Source organism: Sorex fumeus, unplaced genomic scaffold (assembly GCF_029834395.1).
Source record: "Sorex fumeus unplaced genomic scaffold, SorFum_2.1 ptg000177l, whole genome shotgun sequence".
Lineage (NCBI taxonomy): Eukaryota > Metazoa > Chordata > Mammalia > Eulipotyphla > Soricidae > Sorex > Sorex fumeus.
In genome coordinates, this window is record NW_026606234.1 from 113,897 (window position 1) to 132,552 (window position 18,656).

At 40.6% G+C, this 18,656-nt stretch overlaps 1 pseudogene; it reads right to left on the minus strand.

Annotated features, from left to right (window-relative positions):
• LOC130017107 (RAD52 motif-containing protein 1-like) overlaps nucleotides 1-18,656 on the minus strand; it is a 40,856-nt pseudogene that overhangs the window by 13,014 nt on the left and 9,186 nt on the right.

Consider the following 18,656-nt stretch of genomic DNA (forward strand, 5'->3'; position numbering starts at 1 on the left):
GGAAGCCCATGTTTAATGCCCATCACCACTAAGTTCCCATCATCAAAAGAAGTCACCCCTGAGCACCAAGACAGGAGTATTCCCCAAGCACCAACTGATGTGGTCCCGAAACAAACAAACAAAAAATACATACCCTATTCCCAAATCAGTATTTCTACAAGACAAGCAATATTTAAGCACATTACCAAGGTAAAAAAAAGTCAACAGACTATACTTATCCAACTCATAGCCTTATTCACTCAGAATCACAAATTAAAATGGAAAAATGACCTCTACTCCAAACCAGAAAAAAACTCTTCAAAACAACTTTGCAGTAAAGCAGTATACGTATCAGCAAGGTATTCATGAAGGCTACTTTCAATGGAAACCATCGTTTCCTTTATATTCTTTACTTTTCGAATTTTACTGCAAAGAGACAAAAGTATATGGAAGCTGGCAGTTTTCAAAGGAACTTTCTTAGTTCTATTCAAGGAAAATATAAAGAACCAGTAAAAATAAAAATTCACTTTCCAGAAAATGTTTCTAGCCATTGTAAATAATAGTAAATCCACAATTTTTTAAGAGACTCTTTTCTTAAAGAATGCCCAAACTGCAATACATACAACATTCAAAGTTATACAGATATTCAGATCGCCATTTTCCTTACCATTGTTAAAAAAACAACAAGGAAAAGTCAAGCCTCCAATTTTGATAGATTATATTATGGTCTATATAACAGCATAACCTGTTGGAAAAAACTTTGATATCCAACAAACAAACATAGACTATGACTCAAAATAAAATCACAACATAGAGCAAGAACTTTACTTTGCATTTGTTAGTATAATAGGGTACAAATTCACATGCTTGCAAAAGTGGAGATGAAACAACAATCAGCAAACTTGTAGGTCACCAGGAAGCTGAAGGTTTGGGGAAAAAGAAGCTATTTCCACTTTAATCTTGTTCCTTGAGTAGTGGCATGGGAGGAAACTCAGGAACAAAATATGAGAGCAACCTAGGATAATTTACTAAAATTCACCTGCGATAGCACAGCTGCAGGGCGTTTGCCTTGCACGCAGCCAACATGGCCGACCCGAGTTCGATTCCTCCGCCCCTCTCGGAGAGCCCGGCAAGCTACCGAGAGTATCTCGCCCGCACGGCAGAGCCTGGCAAGCTCCCCGTGACGTATTCGAGATGCCAGACACAGTAACAACAAAGTCTCCAATGGAGACGTTACTGGGCCCGCTCGAGCAAATCGATGAACAATGGGAGGACAGTGATGACAGTGACACCTTAAAAAAAGATTGAATCTGGGGCTGGTGCAGTAGCACAGCGGGTAGAGCATTTGCCTTGCACACAGCTGACCCAGGTTCGAGTCCCAGCATCCCAGATGGTCCCCTGAGTACCGCCATGGGTAATTCCTGAGTGCAGAGCCAGGAGTAAACCCTGTGCATTGCTGGGTGTGATCCAAAAAACCAAATCCCCACAACCCCCCCCCAAAAAAAAGATTGAATCTGCCATCTTGGATCTCTGCACCTGGTGTAACTCCCATATACAGTCTTTGGCCTAAGTTAAATAACATATTCCCCATTCAGATACCACGTAATTTTGAATTGATAGGCCATACAAATACAAACTGGCTGTGGCTAGTCAGTGACTTGTAGCTAAATATCAGATAAGCATTAACACAGAACTCTGAAAGGGAAGGGGAAAAAATAGGTTTAAAAAAACGGAATTTTAAACTATCACACAGTATTGAATCACCTTTATGGGGAAAAAGTGATTAGGGAAAAAAAGTGGGACAATAGAAAAGACAGGGGTATTTTGAAATGTTTACTAATTACCGTAAATATATTTGTAATTGAGGTAACTGCTATAACTTCAAACCCCATTCGTATCCTTTTTTGTTTTTCACAGTAAGCATTCCAGGTATCTTCGTTAAACCCATAATTAAAATAATCAGAAAGGTCAGCGCCTAAAAAGAAGACACAACTTTTGTATGCAACTATTTCAATCCTATTTTTATGCAGCAAATAAAATATAAAAATGTAAATGATAAGTTCTATCAGTTTAAACACCTCTTCAAATTTTACTAGTTCTTCCACTTATTACTCTAGTACCACAAAACTATGTTTTTAATGAAATTTCCTTTATAAATGGCATTCTAATAAAATAGTATGCTATGCAAAAATTATAAAATAGTATAATGCTAAGCTACTGTTACAATTTAGCAACACAGGTTACTACTGCCAATTATGCTTAGGACATTTATAATGACATTTACAAAACTCCTATGAATACTATTGATACTGAAAGTTAGATATTTTTCTAATGACTTTAATACAAAACATCTTTTAAAAATCTACAATCCAGAGAGATAAGTCAAAGAGCTAGAATGAATGCTTTGAATATAGGTGCCCAGGTTTGATCGCAAGCACACAAAGTAACCAGTCATTGCCAGCAGACCTCAAGCACCATCAGGTGTTCCCAAGAAAAATCCAGTCCTCTTCTGCTGGGGAAACAGCTCGAGTATTAGAGCACATGCTCAGTGGCCTTGAACACACTCCCAGGTACCACAATGTTCATCCCAGAAGACTGAGCATCACACACACTGAGTGCCCCAGGACCTTGAGGGTCACTGAGGCTGGTCCCAGGGAGGGGTATGGAGTCATTTATCATCCAGGTTTACACCATGGTTTATCTTCAAAAGAATCCAAATCTACCTCCAAGAGTGGAACTCCATTAATACTTCTAGGTGCATCAAGCTCTACCCCTTTGAATTCTGTTCCTTTTTTAACAAATACAAAATAGAGAAAGAATGGCATGAGCAAGATACTGAGAGAAAAACAGAAAAAAACATTTTACTAGTGATAGCTCTCAATATAACAAAGGCTTCAATGAGAACATTAAAGTCAGGCATACTATAAGAATAAGCATGTTATCAATAACAGTAAGTTTAAACTTTAGGGAAGAAACTCTAAGATATAGTGTACGGATTAGGAACTTGTTAACTCATTCAAATAAATTCCTGTACCAATATGTACCAATAACTTCCAGGTATTAAATCCCTTTTTATATGCTCTGAACTATAACATGTCTTACAGTGTTGTACAAACAAGTTAAAATCAAAAGAGGAAAAAAAAACCTTGTGATCCACAAACTCTACAAACACGTATTCTCTTACACAGCCTTTCACAGAGAAAATTTTCCCCATCCTTGAGACACAAGTTTAAACGACTCTCTTGAATTGAACTGAAGCACTTTTCAGATCACCTGTGACAGCTACTATAGTCTGTATGTTATTCAGGTATAGTCATTACTTCCTACTGATGCACTGGAAAATACAAATTTTACCTGTAGTTCCATAGACTCTTCCTTCTGTCTTGATATTAAGATTCACTGGTGCTGTTCCGTAACTCCTAAGAACAAGAAAAATTATCCTGATAATCTTGAACTAAACAAAAATAGCAATATATTCCATGCATACAAGTTATTCATATATAGACTGACATTGACTAACATGTTTTAAAAAAGTGGCTGTGGGGGAGGGTTCCGAAGTGCTGATTAGAGGACCTAAGGGCCCCTTCCTGCCATTCCTGTGGTCAGCAGTTCAATGCCTGGGTCTGAGAATGCATTGTTCTTCACGCACTGCAGTACCAAGGATTATCTAGAGTACCCCAGCTGTGCTCAGAGACCTTCAGAGCCAATTCAGCAATGCTCAGGGGACCAGGTGGTGTTGGGGATCAAACTAAACTGGTTACAGGCAAATCAAGTGACTTAGCTCGCTGTACTATTTCTCTGACCCCTAGGGGGAAAAAGTCTTAATTTTTTGTCACTTATTAAGCAAAAAATTTTAAAAAAACAGATATTTTGGGATCAAGAAAGTGCAGAAGGCCTTCAAAAGTACTGCCAGATGTCTCCTTGGAAGCACCTGAGCACCACTGTATCAATCAGACCACATACATTGGCCCTCACATTAAACCACCTACCATTGGGCTGAGAATCACTCGCAGTGAGGCCTGGCCACCTGAACAAAGGGAGGACTCTTCCACAAAAGAAACAGTTATATCTTATATGTTTGGGTTAGGGCACATACATAATATGAGCATGACCTGGGCATCATCCCCAACACAATCTAACCCCTCGGACACTGCCAGATTATTATCCAGGGGTTCCAAGCACTGTCACAACAATCCTGGTGGCACCTTACAGCACAGAACTGCTGCTCAAACAGCCAAGAATCAACAGGAGGGAATCCCCAAGGGCAAGGGGCCTCGGAGCAACACCTGGCAGGCCTATTCCTAAAAAAATTCATTCCAGGCAATTAGCACTGAACACCACTTAGGAAGATACCCCACTCCCCAATTCCCCCATGCCCCCCCAAAAGGGGGTCTTAAAAGTTTAATTGTTTTTTACTTCAAAAATCTACCTGCCAGTACATGTCCCACTGTTACACACTTCCCAAGAAACTAAGCTGGTCAAGGGAAAGTCGAACTGTAGCACCGTCCTCCCGTTGTTCATCGATTTGCTCGAGCGGACACCAGTAACGTCTCACAACAAATTGTGAGACTTGTTGTTACTGTTTTTGGCATATTAAATACGTCATGGGTAGCTTGCCAGGTTTTGCCCTGGGGGCGAGATACTCTCGGGCGGAGGAATCGAACCCAGGTCGCCATGTTGGCCACATGCAAGGCAAACGCGTTACGCACTGTGCTGTCACTCCAGCCCTAAAAAGGGTAAGTAATACATTTTTATATAAACCTTGTCCTCATTTCCTTGCCTCCTACTTAATTCAGTAGTCAGAAATCCTGTATGAAAGAAGTAATAAGAAATAATCTTTGTTTTATAATCCAATGATCTCCTTTAGGCTCTCACTGCATCCAATATTGTTGGTAGATCGTCTTTCAAATACATGGACTACTTTTGTCCACAAAATAAATTCATAAAATGAAATCAATCTAAACCAAAAACAGAATGTGGTTGTTGGTGTAAGTGGTTAATGACCAAAAGAAAACAATAGGGAACAGGTTTCTAGAATGCGAGTACCATTCCATATCCTGATCTGGGTGGAAGTCACATGAAAACGTAACTCTTGTAAAAATGAACTCAGTGTCATTTAAAGTAGTAAAATATACCTGAAAACAGAGGGAAAAGCTAAAATTTGGAGCCAGAACCTCATTTACATTCAAGGTTTATCCAATATTACTTATGTAATTTTGACCTAAGACCTGTATACATTTTCCTTAACAGTAATTTAGATAGCCACGAAGTGCTAGATCCCACATACCTGGGAGTCCAAAGGAATTTCAAGTAAGTATGTGAAAGTACTTCATTTTAACATACTTCTCCCACATTAACCAGATCAGTTATATTTTCAATTAACTTCTCTACAAGCCATGAAGCCATTGAGTTCTCTAAGCTACCCATAATTCTGTGTAGTACTCAAATGAATCTTCTTTATCCACCCATTTTAACTTAGATCAAAGAATATAACATGGATTCATAGTCAGCCTTCTAGAGAGGTCTGTACTAATGGACCCCTCCCTCACTTTCACTTACCTCTCCACCCTCTACAGCCCAACTTTGCAACTTTCATCCACAAAAACTGTCTCTCCACAGCTCTTTTTCATGGTTATTTTCACTCATCCCCTCCTGATAATTCTTTATGAAAATTTTTGGATGTTTCACAGTCATCACTTTGCTTCTGGCTGGACTCCACTATCCGGACAAGTCTCATCCAGAAATTAATTTTGAAAAACTCCAGCATGCAGGTTTTGTGACTGAAATCTCCAGCTTTCATGAGGTCAGGGAGGGTTCCCTCCCTCCATGTATCCCTGTTCTTCTGGAAGCCTGGCAGGAACACGTCCAGCGCCATGTGAGCTCTCTCACAGGCCATGATCCAGAATAAATTAGAATAACAAACTTAGAAACAAATCTTGAAAGAGATCAAGAATTTCTCCCGGATCCTGCACAAGGCTGAGTCATCCAGGGGCAACCCAGAGAGGGACGGCTGAACCCCCACGTCCACCCAAACAGAGTGCCAGCAGCCAAAAACCTCCACAATCCACAATCAGCTTTCAGAGATCGGGCACAGACTACCCTCTGTGCTTCTGGAAGCCCAGCAGTCAGGCCTATGCCCCAAAGCCACCAGTTAAGAATTTAACTCCATCTGTTACTCCGTCAAAACTTTGGGACACCCTGGAGTGTGTGGATGCAATTCTGGCTACGCAACATCTCTAACTCTGTAACACTGTTAAGTCAGAAGTAGCAGATGGTATGTAATATGAAAGGCAACCAATTTCAATGGACAAAATCTATATACAGAAGGCTTTACCTGTAATGTCTTAGTAATCTCCTACACAAGGGTTTAAGGGCTCCATGGTGAGAGAGAAGAATCTTCACTACCGGGGCTGGAGCGATAGCACAGCGGGTAGGGTGTTTGCCTTGCATATGGACGACCCGGGTTTGATTCCCAGCATCCCATATGGTCCCCTGAGCACAGCCAGGAATAATTCCTGAGTGGAAATCCAGGAGTAATTCCTGTGCATCATCGGATGTGACCCAAAAAGCAAAAAAAAAAAAAAATTCACAATCTTTCTTCTAAGGAAACATTTTTTGATCATCCTTTTAGCAAATTATTTATAATAAGCAATGTAAGATAAATGATTGTGGGTCTGCTATGGGGGCATGTTCAAGTGGTAGTTGGGAAAATTGGAAATAATGGTGGTGAGAAGGTGCAATGGTGGTGGAATTGGTGTTGGAATATTGAATGTCTGTAACTAATGACTAAAAATCTTTTTTTTTTTTTTGCTTTTTGGGTCACACCCAGCGATGCACAGGGGTTACTCCTGGCTCTGCACTCAGGAGTTACTCCTGGAGGTGCTCAGCGGACCATATGGGATGCTGGGAATCGAACCTGGGTCGGCCGCATGCAAGGCAAACGCCCTACCCGATGTGCTATTTCTCTAGCCCCTAAAAATCAATTTTAATAATTTTTTTAAAAATATACTATCAAGTTACACTGTATGCAGAGATCCAACATAGGAGATTTAGTCTTTTTTAAGTGAATTTTCATAAATTATCTTCTTTAGCAGGGAAGCTGCGGGCTTACTCTGGATTCAGCATCTCACGCAGACAGCCATTCAAAGCTACAGAAAAATCTGGAACGAACTCTGAAATATAGTTTTAAAATACATTTTAAAATATTTTAAAACTTCGGGGCCAGATAGCACAGCAGGTTAGGCACTTGCCTTGCACAAAGTTGATTAGGGTTTGATCCCTGACACCCCATATGATCCCTAAAACTCAACAGGGGTGATCCTTGAGCACAGAGATAGGAGCAAGCCCTGAGCACAGCTGGGTGTGGCTCCAACCCTCACCCCTGCTAAATATGTATTTTTTTAAGGATCGACTCCAGAGTAACACCTGAATATCTCTGGGTGTGCGCCCACTCTCCAAAACTAAAGAAACAAGCCATACAGAGTTAAAAAAAATTTCTGATTTTTTAAAAATCAATTAAAAAACTGAATTAAAAATATTAAAATCCTAGAGCTAAGAAAATAGCTCAAATAAAAGCACATGCCTAACATGTCAGATCCTGTACCATGAATACCACTGAAAGTATCCCCAACGCCACCAGTTTTTGGCCTTATTTTAAAATATATACATATATAACATATATAAAAAACCAAAGCTCAAGATTGGAAGAATACAAGCTGCAATTTAATAGTTTCTAAATCTAAATATTTGTAGCACTCATTTTACAAAAACACTTTCAGTTCTAGAATTACAAATTACTGATTCCATGCAACTTTTATAATTAAATTCACCATTAGGAAGGAAATGTTTTCCATGGCTAAGTATTTTTTGAGATATAAATAACAAAGTATTTGTTTTAGGTGTTCAACATGACCTGATATACATATACATATACATACATATATATATATATATAAACTGCAAAATGCTGATCACAGCAAGTTAACATTCATCATCACAGTTTTCATTTTTTTTCTTATAAGAATGTTGAAGATGTACTGTCTTAGCAACTCAAAGTAAAACTTAAATAAGAATGCTTTCATATCATGATATGATAAAAAGTGTAAAACCAATAGAATCTATCACTAAAGTCTTAATAATGGCACCCAGTTTTTGATGCAGAACTGTTAGTTAAAGGAGTAAAGGATGTATTTCAGTGGGAGAGTACATGCTTCACATGTACGTGGTCCTGGGATCAATTCCCTGCATTCCCTGCACCATAAGACTTGAAATTGAAAATTTAAAAACTTACCCATATTGTGGTGCTCCCGTTTTAAAGTCTCCGAAAGTGACATGAACATCATCCTCATCATCATCACTGTCACTGTCACTATCATATTCAGTTTCAGTCACTTTCTATACCAACATAAAAAGTGATAAAATACATTCAATAATCCACCTTCAACATCTAGTAACTGAAAAAGTAACCAATTTGTTTCATCTATGAGATTAGAGTTATGAAACCAATGTTTCCATTTCTTCTTTGTAACTTTAATGTTTTAAAACCTAAAAAAAGTGATAGAAATGTGAAAAAAAGACGCTTTCAAGAAGTTTTTGTAAGACTACTTAATGTATCTTTATATGTAAAGCTTTCTCTCTTGCAAAAAGGATCTAAGGGGATGTGCTAAGATATCCAGCAGATAGAACCATAAAAAGTAGGTATTTGAAGAACTTTTGGTAAAAGGAATGTGAAGATAAGAGTGAAAAATTAATTATGGAGCTGGAGCAATAGCATCGCTGGTAGGGCATTTGCCTTGCGCATGGCTGACCCTGGATTCGATTACCAGCATCCCATATGGTCCCCTGAGCACTGCCAGGAACAATTCCTGAGTGCAGAGCCACTGCATCACCAGGTGTGACCCGAAAAGCAAAAAAAAAATTAATCATACTAGGCACAGTGTTAGGTTGAAAAGCAACAAAATGTTACCAAAGAGCTCACCAGTCATGGTATTCATTTATATCTAGAAGAGGTCTTGCCACAAAATGACCGGGAATATATTTTATCTGAAAAACTAAAAAACATCAGCATACTTAGGAAAGTGTTATTCTGGCTCTAAACAGCTATTTTGTCCATACTATCCTATTAGTTAACTTTTAAAAAAGCATCATTTAAACCAGTATTTATCAATAAGAGACGGTATGAGACCAGGATGTTCCAAGGGGCAACCAGCCGAATGCCCATGGGTGGGAGAAAGTAGGAGACTAGAGGACCATTAGCAGGAGAGGGCAGGCCACCAGGCCACACGTGGAAAAAAAGGCTGGAAGGGGCCAGAGTCTGAAAAAGATGGAAAAACATTTTTACCAGGACAAGTTTAATCCTGCAGAGTACCAATCTCTTTGTTTCATAGAAATAATTGAATATATTAAAATCTTCAAAAGACCATGGTAAATTAATCTTGCAAAACATCACTTTGAAGGTGAATGAGGTCAGAGACCAACATACAAAATAACATCAAACCAAAAAAACCAATTATTTTTTAAAAGAACTGTGATAATCTAACAGGTTCAGAACTCAAATGAAAGCAATAAACCTCTGCACACACTCTATTTAATCTGAATACCTTCCCACTATTTCTTTTCACTGTGCATCAAATAAAAATACCTGACAACCAGATTGTGCAGGATACTCAAAAGTCTAGCTAAAGGTAGACTTTCTTCTTAACTAGAAATCTACAGATTTTAAATACGGAAACAACTGAATTCCAAAGCCTTATGTTACCGGTTGAGGTAAACCATTTTCAGCAGCCTCCTCTTCAATTCCAGATGGAGGATTGGCACTACAAATAAAAACAAGTACACATGTCTGTGGCTACTTTTCAGAAGAGACAGAGTATACTACCTAGTTCTGGTAGTTTCCGAAAATTGTCCACACTGAGAGGGGAAAAACAAGTAAGAGCTGCCTGTTTATTCTTCTATTCCTATGCCTTGCTTTAAATAAATACTAAACACTGAAGGTGACATAAAACTGCCTCCAAAATTTGTTAAGTACAGCAAATTTAAAACTCGGCAGAGGTATAATTAAAGGTTTTTAACACTTTTAAAATATGCATCATAATCAATTTTGCTTATTCTAAACCATTTGAATACTACCTAAGGGCTATATTAGATAGCTTTTCTTAGCTAAATCTTTCACTATTCAGTGAACATACAGGCATCTATTTTTTGTTGCATCAATCTTATCAGAAGTGTTCTCAGTTGTAAAGGAAGAAAAATTTAAATTAAAAAAATCATTTTTGTTTAGGACTTCCAATTTTATATTAACAAGAAGTATCAAGGCAAAACTCTAATCTAAAAAATTAACTGGATTGGGACCGGTAGTACAGCGGATAGGGCGTGTGCCTTGCACACGGCGATCCTCAGCATCCCATATAGTCCCCTGAGCACCAGGAGTAATTCTTTAATGCAGAATCAGGAGTAGCCACTGAGCATCGCTGGGTGAGACCCAAGGAAAAGCAAAATATATACAACTAAAAGACAATGAATACCGCAATCTGTCCGGTTACAACAAAATAGAGAACAATAAAGTTCTCGTTTCCAATTAAGGCAAGTACATAGCCAATGGACCACCCAATAAAACCGATATGACTATAGAGCCTAGCTTCTTAAAACAGATCGTCGTCCCATATGGTCATGACACACTGTGGGGTTGCATAACCAAATGTAAATGTAGCAAAACAAGTTTCACAATAAATTTGTAATTATTACTAAATGTTTACTGTTACTGTGTTTGGCATATTGAAGACATCACGGGTAGCTTGCCAGGCTCTGCAGTGCTGGCGAGATACTCTCACTAGCTTGCCGGGCTCTCCAAGAGGGGCGGAGGAATCGAACTCGGGTCGGCCATGTTGGCTGCTTGTAAGGCAAATGCCCTACCTGTGCTACTGCTCCAGCCCACGATGTTACTATGGAGATGGAGACGTTACTGGGCCCGCTGGAAAAAACTGATGAACAACGGGAGGACCGTGACCATCACCGTGATACTAAATGTTTGATATGCCTGGATTGTGCATAAATGTCTTGGGTGAAATGATGTCACATGTAGAAAAAAGTGTAAGAAATCCTGCTACAATATGATTTTGTTTTAAATTATAATTCTGGGACAAAAAAAAAAAACAATAGTACTATGGGTAGGGCACTTGCTGTGCACATGGTGAACCCAGGTTGGAGCCCCATCACCCCATATTGTCCCCAAAGCCTGACAAGAGTGATTCCAAGCATGGCAGTGTGTGGCCCCAAAACTAAAATTCATAAAGCAATTCTGGGGGCTGGAGTGATAGCACAGTGGGTAGGCTGTTTGCCTTGCACAGGGCTGATCCGAGTTCAATCCCAGCATCCCATATGGTCCCCCAAGCACCGCGGGAGGTATTTCCTGAGCGCAGAGCCAGGAGGAACCCCTGAGCATCGCCAGGTGTGACCCCTCAAAAAAGCAAAAAATAAAATAAAATAAAATAAAGTAATTCTGATAGTGGGGATTAACCAGTTTCTATTTTATAGATAAGGAAATTAAAAGCACAAAGCAATTAATTCACAATTAGTAAGAGCTCAGGAAGGCAGAGCCCTAGTCCAGTGGGGACAGTGTTTGCCTTGCACAGCTGACCAAGGTATAATCCCTGGCACTCCAAATGGTACCATGCACGGTACCACCAGGAGTGATTCATGACCGCAGAGCCAGGAGTAATCCCTGAGCATTGCTGGCTGTGGCCCCCAAAAGCCAAAATAAAATAAGAGTTCTAAAAATTCTCAAAACTCTTCTTTAGATCACTGTTAATTTCTCTGAAACTTGCCATGCAGTTTCTCTAGAAGTCCATTACTCTCTAGTGGTATTTTGCAACACAATCCTCAATTGAAGCAACATGAAAGGTTGAAGACTGAAAACCTTGCTGAACTCCCATTGCTCAATTGCTCGATCTAAGGAAACAAAATGCAAATATCATTCCTGGGTACATTTAGTTACCTACTTCTTCAACAAGCTTCAGCAAGTCCAGCTTGCTTTTCCCGTCACCAAGCAGTACGTTCGGCCAAAACTTAGAAAGGCAGAAACTCACACACGTAAGTAGAAAGCAATGCCAGCTTTTTAGCAGACCGAACAATGAGCCAGTCACAAGGGTGGAGTGTGCTCAAGGAGCGGGCACTCTCTTCAGAGGGGCCCAAGAAGTGCCGGACCAAACTGCACCAGCACCTGAGGTCTGACAGAGCCGCCTGCCCAACAGACTTTCAGAAACGAACACCTTGCAGTTACCAGGAACGCAGGAAGCACGAGGACTCTGCACTCCCCTGTGCACGGTGCTTCACGACTGTCACCTAAAAGTGGGTCTGTTGTGTGGCTATGCCAGTTGGGGGGTGAAAAAAGCACCTGGCGGGACCCCGGAGACATTCGGCCTTTCTGCACGGCCGTCAGGTGCCCCGTCTCCCCTCGAACGACTCCGAAAAGCCCAACTTTCGGGCAGGAGGCGCCCTTTTCCGCAGGTGCCTCCAGGCGCACTGGCCGGCGGGAAACGAGCCGTTGGCGGGGCTGGGGCGGCGCCGGTCCCGGGCGCTCGGCGAAGCGCTGAGGACCGGAGGGGGGTGCGGGCAGCTCAGAGGGCCGCGGAGGGCGCCCCGCAGCCGGGGGACGAGGAGACAGAGCGAGACGCCTCCGGACGAGCGCCGGGGAGCAACGGGCGCCAGGTACAGGCGGCGGCGGCGGCGGCAGGGACACGGTGCGGCGCGCGAGCGGCGCGGCTTCTGCGCACGCGCAGCAACGACCCAGCGGCGCGGCGGCGGCGACCTGACTGCGCCTGCGCGACTGAGGCCCCGCCCCCAAGAAATCCCGCTCCGCCTCCCAGCGAGGCTTTCTCGCCCGCGTCCGTGTCAGCTGCGCCTCCCCTCCCCCCCTCCCCCCCCCCCCCCCCCCCCCCCCCCCCCCCCCCCCCCCCCCCCCCGCCTCTGGGAACCCTTACTGCTTTGCCCGGGGTGCTTCGTTTTTACCTTTCCTTTCTTTTCTTTTGTTTTCCTTTCTTCTCTTCTTTTTTCCTTTCCTTTTCCTTTCTTTTCTTTCCTTTTCCTTTTCCTTTCTTTTCTTTCCTTTCCTTTTCCTTTTCTTTCTTTCCTTTCCTTTTCCTTTTCTTTCTTTCCTTTCCTTTTCCTTTCTTTTCTTTTCCTTTCTTTTCCTTCCTTTCCTTTCTTTTTCCTTTTATTTTTTCCTTTCCTTTTCCTTTCTTTTCCTTTCCTTTCTTTTCCTTTCTTTTCCTTCCTTTCCTTTCTTTTCTTTTTCTTTTTCCTTTTATTTTTTCCTTTTCCTTTCTTTTCCTTTCCTTTCTTTTCCTTCCCATTTCCTGTCTTTTCTTTTCTTTTCCTCTTTCTGTTTTCATCCTCCCGAAAGATTTGCCTTTGTTCTTCACTTGGAATCCACGTGGCTTGACACAGAGCTCTTAGGAAAGGTCTCGTGTCTCATGGCTGAAATCATCACTCCAGGCTACTTGAGAGATTCAAAATCCAACTAAGACAAGAAACTGAGATATGATGGATGCGTTCTCCCTGTTAGACCATTACAGACACAGTCAAACACCTCCACTTTTCCAGGGGCAGCCCTTGTTTTCTGTGAGGTGTGCGGGTCCCGCCGTTTTCTGGGTATTTGCTTCAGGTGTGTATTGTTAGGCACGAAAACCAAGTTGCTAACAGGTTTCAAGATACAGTCGTCCTATGTGTGTCATTCTGCTAACCGCGTTGCACCCCCCGCCCCCTTTTTTAACAGTGTGGTAAAGGTTCTATGTTAGTACATATCAAATTGTGTTCATTTTTAAGTGCTCATACTATTCTACGATATGGCGATCACAAAATGAATGTGGTTATATTCCTATTTATACGTACGTAGATTGCTTTCACATTTCACTTAAAATTATTTTCTAATTTAAACTTCTTACTGTAAGGATTTCTTGTACAAGATTTGGACCAGGGTTTCTCGAAGATACATCAAAATGCATGAGTGGTTATCATTTCAATAGATGAGTTTTGAGAACTCTTCTTTCAAGAAAATGGCACAAAATGAGTCAAAGTAGTTGTTCTAGTTCTTAACTGCAAACCATCTGGTTCCATTCTCAGGTAATCAACCTCACTATAGTTCAGTTTTCCCATTTAAGTTGTAGAAAAGCTGAATTTGATGATCTCTTGGTCCCTTTGGATCTAAATTTTTTTTTTTAAAAAGTGTACTAACTTTTCAATGAAAAAAATATTCACCTTAGGTTTTAAAAACCAATGGGATTACTTGCTGGCTAATAATATGCATTTACTAATCACCGAGTATCTGCAATTATTTTATGTATAATAACTGCTGATTATTTAGAACTAAGCAAAGAAAGAGTAAAACATGATCGCTGCCCTTAAAGAACTCTCCGTTTTTTAAAGTGTGTTAATTAAATCTTTACTATGAAAGATTTATGCCATAATTGAGACTCACAGTTTCCCTACCCTCTAATACACAGATTGTGTTAAGTAAATTATGTGGTTTTAGTTTGCATTGCCTTTGAACACCCCTTTTATGGCTATTCTGTCCACCTTATCTGTTTAATACCTTTCATCTGTCTTAAGTCCGCTAATGTGTTATCTATTTTGTGAACGTTATAAAATTTCACCTCCTCCCTTTTCTTTATTCAAAAAAACTAATTTTGCCGAGTCTAGCAAGAGTAAGGAAGTTTCTGGGCTAGGTAGATTCAGCACTGAGGGAAAAAAATCCTCCTGTCAGTGTGCAGTACATTACATATGGATAAGAATTTCAAAGAGTGAGGCTAGAGTGATAGCACAGCAGGTAGGGTGTTTTCCTTGCATATGGTTGACTCCGGTTTGATTCCCAGCATCCCATATGGTTCCCTGAGCACTGTCAGGAGTAGTTCCTGAGTGCACGAGCCAGGAGCAACCCCTGTGCAACACCGGGTGTGACCCAAAAAAGCAAAAAACAAAGAAAAAGAATTTCAAAGAGTAAATAGAAAAAGGACTCCAAGGGAGGAGTGTTGAAGAGGAGGAATGGGTGCTCTTTTATCAAACGGTCCAAGAAAAACTTACTGATGAAGAAGTTGAGTAGAAATCTGAATGGAAAGCTGTACGCCCCTTGGCTTTCTGGGTGAAGTCCTATCAGATCACTGAGAATAGAAAATGCAGGGCTGGGTCTGAAGAGAGAGTACATCGGGTAAGGAACTTGCCTCGCACATGACCAGCCCAGGTTCTATCATCAGCATCCTATATGGTCCCCTGAGCACTGCGAGGGGTGGTTCCTGAGTGCAGAGGCAGGCATACCCCCAGAGCTTCACAAGATGTGGCCCCAAAACAAACAACAAAAGCAGGACTCTACGACAGAGCATACTTGGCATCCGTGAGGAATCTAAAACATAAATAGAGTGGAATGAACGGGGGGAAAGGATAAAGATAAAGTCGGAATTTCTGGTGAGATGGTGGAGGTAGTACAGTACAAATCATTTCCTCCTAGTTTCTGGCTGCTAATCTGGCATGAATTTTTCACATCACATAGTCATTGGGTGACCTATCTGCATACATACCTGAAAAACTCTTTACGAGACCCAGGCTTCCCTTAAACAAGAGGTGCTTGTTTACATGAGTTGATGAACGTTGGTGGTTTCATGGGAGAACCAACTGCCACTTGCTGAGAATTGTCTTTCTCTTTCCAGTGCCTAAAACGAGCTTGCTTCCAAGGCATTACTTAAGTGAAATGAAGAACTGAAGAATAATAATTGATGCAGGACTGGAGCAATAGTACAGCGGGTAGGGCCTTTGCCTTGCATGTAGCCAAGCTGGGTTCAATCTCTGGCATCCCATATGGTCCCCTGAGCACTGCCAGGACTAATTCCTGAGTGCAGAGCCAGGAATAACCCCTGAGCACTGCCAGGTGTGACACCCCCCAAAATAATAATTGGTGCAACAAAATTGCCCCCACCATGGAGGTAACATTTGAACTCAGCTTTTGAAATGAAGACATCCATGAGAAGAGAAGCCCATAAATAACTAATAACCACTCTTAAAAGGCCTTGTCTCCAAACTGAGCTGTGACTGGATAGGAAAGGTATGACTAGATAGTGAAGCTGATAACTAGATAGTAAAGATATCTTTATTTCCTAATTCACCCAGGGATAGGTCAAAGATATAAATGGAAGATATTATATAAAAGTATAACCTCAAAGCTGGTGATGTGGCTTAATGGTAAACTCTAATATACCTTGCATGCAAAAGATCTGGGTTCAGTTCCTTGCACCAAAATTAATATACCCACATAGACGTGTGTGTGTAGAGTATTGAATGTATTACTGTATTTTTCCTTATTAGAGGTTAAGTTTCAGTGGTTCTTCACAAAGCAAATGACAAATCATCAGTTGAAATTATCTCTATAAAATACTAAAAGGGAGTGCTTATTAGATGATACATAGAAAATAATTTCCTAGACTTATTTTAATGGTAAAAATTAAATGAAATAGCCATTCTTTGCCTTTAGTAGACAGCAAGTATCCATAAATGTGATAGATACAAGTAAATGTGGTTTGAATGAATAGGGAGTAGTTAAAATCACATTTTTATCAGGTAAATCTATTCACCTTATGTGTATAATCTTAGCAGGAGTTCGCCTGACTCTGCCATAATAACCACTGAGAGCTTGAAATAACTGTTCTCTAGATTCTCTACTCTTTGTTGTCCATCCTGTGAGATTTTTTAAAAAGTTTACACTCAGCTATTTTTGAAAGTCTCAGAACTTTATGTTTTTCTGGTTCATTACCGCAACTGTTCAAAGGGTAATCATGGTTCAGTGGTCAGCAGTCAATGATCATTCCTCTCAGTGCTCAGGGGACCATGCTATATTGGGATGTAACCCAGGACTCCTGCTTTCAAACCATGTGCTCATATGTAGAGCTGTGTCTCTGCCCTCAACCTTTTAAGTCATTTTTGTGGGGCTGGAGTGGTAGTACTCTGGGTAGGGCATTGGCACGCAGCTGACCTGAATTGGATCTCCAACATCCTATATGGACTCCCGAGAACCACCAAGAGTAACCGCTCAGCATTTCCAGATGTGACCCCAAATGTCAAATAAATAAATAAATAATTTATATTATAAATAAATAACAGAGGATACAGTGGCTTTCAATTTCTCTATCAGACTATTCTTTGAACTCAGAACAAGCCACTCATTGGATGCTTTCGCTGATAGCTCTCTTGGAAATAGGTCAAATTTATGCTCAAGCCAAAATGTGTGCATTCCTTCCAAACCTGCCCTTTCCTACTCCCATCCAACCATTTGTTCTAGTGAAAATGATTCCACCCTGAAACCTATCTTTTTGAGTGAGTCGAGTAAAAGGACCTTTTAGCAACAGGCCTACAGATAGGAAGATACTGTACCTGTGGCCTAAAAGCAACAACCTTGTCTGCATGTGCACAAGAAGGAGTTTATAGGAAAAGAACAAGGATCGGCCTTGTTCAAGGTGAATGGCTTAACCTCTGCACTATTTCTCTGGTTATTTTAGATTCTCTTGAAGGTAAGGCTGTGGCTTATTTTTCTTTGTACCTTTATTTTTCTTTGTACTTTTGTCCAATATGGAACCTGAAATGTTTTATATATTGATTAAATTTTGGTTGAATATATAAGTTATTATATATTGGATTGAATGATATGGATTGAATATTTATTTAACACAGTTACTGAGCACCTGTCACATCTTAGTGTTGGGGATCCCAGCTCTCTGGCACACTAGAACAAATATATTATTTTATTATTTTTGGTTTGGGGTCACACTTGGCAGTGCTCAGGGGTTACTCGTAGCTCTGTGCTCAGGAAGTACTCCTGGTGTGCTCAGGAGTCCTTACGGGCTGCCAGAGATAGAACCTGGGTCAGTTGCATGAAAGCCAAAGGCCATCCCCACTGTACTATCACTCCAAACCCCTAGAACTAATATGTTAAAGAAAACACGTATGTTCAAATTTAGTCAAAGATATTCCAATTATTAGCAGATATACCAACTGATGTTTGTCTGTTAAGGGGACCAGCGGGACGATAGGGTAATGGAATGATGGTGCTGAGTTAGAAAATTCTCACATGGAAGATGTCATTGAAATCAATAATGTTTGAATGATTAGGAAGATGACAAAAGTGAAAAAAGTGAAAACTCGACCTGTCGGTTTGTTATGTAGGTATGCAACCAAGTTAACAGTGCTCTCTATTACAATGAGCTACACATTAGAAGACATGACATGGCCGTTGTTTTTATGTTCTGTAGTGGCTCTGAGTTCAGATGAATAAAGTGATTACTTTTATTATTTTTTAATTTATTTTGTCATTGAACATAATGTTAGACATGGGTTTCCTATAGGTGATGAACCTGAGGTCTGTTCCTTTATGACTGATTTGTTGAGAGTTTTAGGTTTTTAATTTATTTATTAAATTGCCACAAGATAGTGACAGCTTTAATGTTAGAGCTTCAGTCACACAATGATCGAAAACCAATTCCTACACCAGTGTAGCTTTTCCACCACCAGTGTCGCCAATATGTCTCCCGCCACCCCTACTCCACCACACCCCTGCCTCTATGGCAGGTAGTTTCCTTCTTACTTTCTCTCTCTACTTTGGGATATGATGGTTTACAATACAATTCCTGAGAGGCCATTATGTT